The sequence below is a fragment of the Colobus angolensis genome, unplaced genomic scaffold (assembly GCF_000951035.1).
Source record: "Colobus angolensis palliatus isolate OR3802 unplaced genomic scaffold, Cang.pa_1.0 Scaffold83, whole genome shotgun sequence".
NCBI classification, from domain to species: Eukaryota; Metazoa; Chordata; class Mammalia; order Primates; family Cercopithecidae; genus Colobus; species Colobus angolensis.
The window spans coordinates 4,531,728-4,535,293 of NW_012122154.1; the positions used below are offsets into that span (position 1 = coordinate 4,531,728).

Sequence of the window (3,566 nt, forward strand, 5' to 3'; positions counted from 1 at the left end):
CAAAACAAAACAAAACAAAACAAAACCCCGCATCCAGCTTTGAAAGTCCCTTCCCCTTAGGCTAAGACTGAAAGACTTGTGGGTTCTTTATAGCCTCCCCTGAACCAAATATCTGCTTGAAAGGAATAATGATAAGAAGGAAAGGAAAGAAGAAAAAAGTTAATATTTTAAAACATTATTCAGCCACTATTTTCTTCCCCCTCTAACCCTATGTTAGGAATTTTTTTTTTAAGACAGGGTCTCACTGTTGCCCTGGCTGGAGTACAGTGGTGTGATCATGGCTCACTGCAGCCCCCAGCTCCTGGGCTCAAGCAATCCTCCCACAGCCTCCCAAGCAGCTGGGACTGCAGGCATGTACCACCATACCTGGCTAATTTTTAAAAATTTTTTTGTAGAGATGAGGTCTCACTATGTTGCCCAGGCTGATCTCAAACTCCTGGGCTCAGGTGATCCTCCTGCCTCAACCTCTAAAAGTGCCGGTATTATAGACCTAAGCCCCCATGCCTGGCCCACAGTCCTTTCTTATAGATAAAGAAAGAGGCTCATAAAGGGGCAAAGTAGGTTATTCAAGGTTATGTGAGGGGTAAGTGGTGAGATGTTCTTTCCACAGTGTCCCCTTTCTTTTTTCTTTAGACCTAGTCTTGCTCTGTCACCTAGGCTGGAGTGCAGTGGTACAATCTTGGCTCACTGCAACCTCTGCCTCCCAGGTTCAAGCAATTCTCCCACCTCAGACTCCCAAGTAGCTGGGACTACAGGAGCACACCACCACACCCAGCTAATTTTTGTATTTTTAGTAGAGACGGGGTTTCGCCATGTTGGCCAGGCTGGTCTCAAACTCCTGACCTTGTGATCCACCCACCTCGGCCTCCCAAAGTGCTGGGATTACAGGCGTGAGCCACCGAGCCTGGTGTGTCCCCTGCCTTTCCTAGAAAACTAGAGAACAAGGGCAGGGACCCATGGATCTGGCTGGGAGGAAGTTGTGGAGGAGAATGAATGAATGATAGAAAGCACCAGCATTTTGGGGGACCATCTCTATGCCCAGTAGGGTGCTAAAGTGGCACGTAAATTAATATTCAGTCCTTCCAACAATCCTGGATCTTGACACTGTTATATCCCTGTTTTATAAAGGAGACACTAAGGCTCAGAGAGGCAGATGACTTTCCCAAGTTCACACAGCCAAGAAGGGATAGAGTCAGGTTTCATCTAGCTCCAAAAGCAGAGATCTTTCCCCTCAACCCCATTGCCTCTCTTGGTGCTGAAAGAAATGGAAAAGGCTCTATGTGAATTCAGGGTCAGGGTAGAGTAGCAAAATGTGGGAAAGTGAGGCAGATTCCGACAGCTCCCATTACTCTGAAGTTGCTCCAGAATAACAAGGAGCTGGCACTGAGAGCAGAGCACGTGGTGGTGCTGCAGGGGATTCAGTGAAAAAGAAGTAGAGGCTGGGAGAGGAGGCTCACGCCTGTAATCCCAACACTTTGGGAGGCTCAGGCAGGTGGATCACTTGAGCTCAGGAGTTCAAGACCAGCCTGGGCAACATGGCAAAACTATGTCTCTACCACAAATCAAAAATTAGCCGGGCGTGGTGGCACTCACGTGTAATCCCAGCTACTCAGGAAGCTGAGGTGGGAGGATCGCCTGAGCCTGGGAGGTTGAGGCTGCAGTGAGCTGTGATTGTGCCACTGCACTCTAGCCTGGGTGACAAAGTGAAACACTGTCTCAAAAAAAGAAAAAGAAAGAAAGTAAAAAGAAAAGAAAAAAAAAGAAGCAGAAAGAAACTTTGCCCTTTGGGGAGTTGGTGACTGAGTCCAGGGGTAATCTTCCAGTCAAAGAAAGCTCCTCTTACAAGGAGGTAGTCCCTGCTTAGTTACCCCCAGTTAACCCCCTAGGCTTACCGAGGGCATGTTCTGAGCCCAGCACTGGGCCAGGAGGGCTGCAAACACACCCTGCCCCATCCAGAGGGTTTAGCCAGACAGTGTCTGGTGGAGCCACAGTGTCAGAGGCTAGAGGGGGGGCTGTGGTGGCATGGGGAGCCCAGGGCACGCCGCTTGGGGGCCAAGCCTAAATTCTGACTTGTTATCACTGAGTCCCTGGGCTGTCCTAGAGCCCACCACGTAGGTCCTCTGTCCTACAGTGGTAGTGAGTTCTGTTTGCCAGTTTTATCATCTGTGTACATCCCCTGCCAGCTCAGGAATGGGTCTCACTTCTATGTTTTGTGTAACGGTTCCCAACAGAAAACATTCATTAGAGTAAAAAATGAAGACAGTTAGGGCTCTATGTCCTTCCAGTCCTAGAAGAGGTGGCAAAGATTCTGAAGTTACATCTGTAAGAGAAAAAACTTTTTGGAGGGTGGTACGGGATCTTGCTATGTTACCCAGGCTGGACTTGAACTCCTGGGCTCAAGGATCCTCCTGCCTCAACCTACTGAGTAGCTGCAGGTACGTGCCATTGTGCCTGGTTTATAAGAAAAAACATTTTTAATGATGACTTTCCCCGACATGCCCAAGTTGCAAGGCATCTTGGCAGGACAGCTTGAGTCACTCTCCTGCCTGTGTGGTTACAGCCCACACAGGGAGACTTGCAGAGGTAGGCGTGGGATAGAGTCTTTCCCGACCATTCTATGAGGGTACAGGCTCCAACAGGGAGATGTGAACGAAGGGACCCAGCAGGGGCCTGCCTGGGCAGGACAGAGGTAGAAAGCAGCAGGGCAGGAGGAGCGGGAGATGTGGGGGCTGGATTTAAGAGCTGTTCACTCGCAATCAAACGCTACTCAATTAAATGAACCAGAAGACCTCTGAGTGGCAAGTAGCTGTCACAAAGCCCATGCATTTTATTCCAAAGAGAGACAGGCACTCACCCAGAACAACTGTGTGCAGAAGGGCTTATCTTATAAGCAACAGGACAGAACACCTTGATAGCCACAAGAGTGACAACTAATAACAGAAAATGACCACTCATTTGATCAACATTGCATGCATTGCTTCCTGCGTGAGTTCTCATGTGATCCATTAACTCAGGAGCCAATGTACATGACATGGAGCCCCAGCAAGATGGCAGCTGGGAACCAGCCCTTGGTGAGTGGGAGGGAGGCTGCGTGGGCACAGTGTGACCACCTTCAGTCGCTCTGGGAGGGACTGGCAGTGGGCGGCACTGTGTCCTTTTGTCTGCCAGTGGTAGGTGCAGACTGGGCTGTAACTGATTTTCAGTGGTCTAGATTTGCAACAAGTTGATTCAAATCAAGTTAATTTTCCCAGTGATATTTAAGTTACTTTGCTTAGTTTTGATGAATCAATTCATTATTTTCAATCTGCAGTAACAAAATAGATTCAAAGTTATGTTTAAATACCTTGTTAGGCCAGGTGAGGTGGCTCTCACCTGTAACCCCAGTGCTTTGAGAGGCTGAGGTAAGAGGATTGCTTGAGCCCAGGAGTTGGAGACCAGCCTGGGCAACACAGTGAGACCTCATCTCAAAAAAATCTTTTTTAGGCCGGGCGCGGTGGCTCAAGCCTGTAATCCCAGCACTTTGGGAGGCCGAGACGGGCGGATCACGAGGTCAGGAGATCGAGACC

At 49.0% G+C, this 3,566-nt stretch overlaps 1 protein-coding gene across 1 annotated transcript in view; it reads left to right on the top strand.

The window, feature by feature from the left end:
- The window catches only part of PLXDC1 (plexin domain containing 1), an 85,757-nt gene that overhangs the window by 75,464 nt on the left and 6,727 nt on the right, over positions 1-3,566 (top strand). The gene's annotated exons all lie outside the window — the stretch shown is intronic.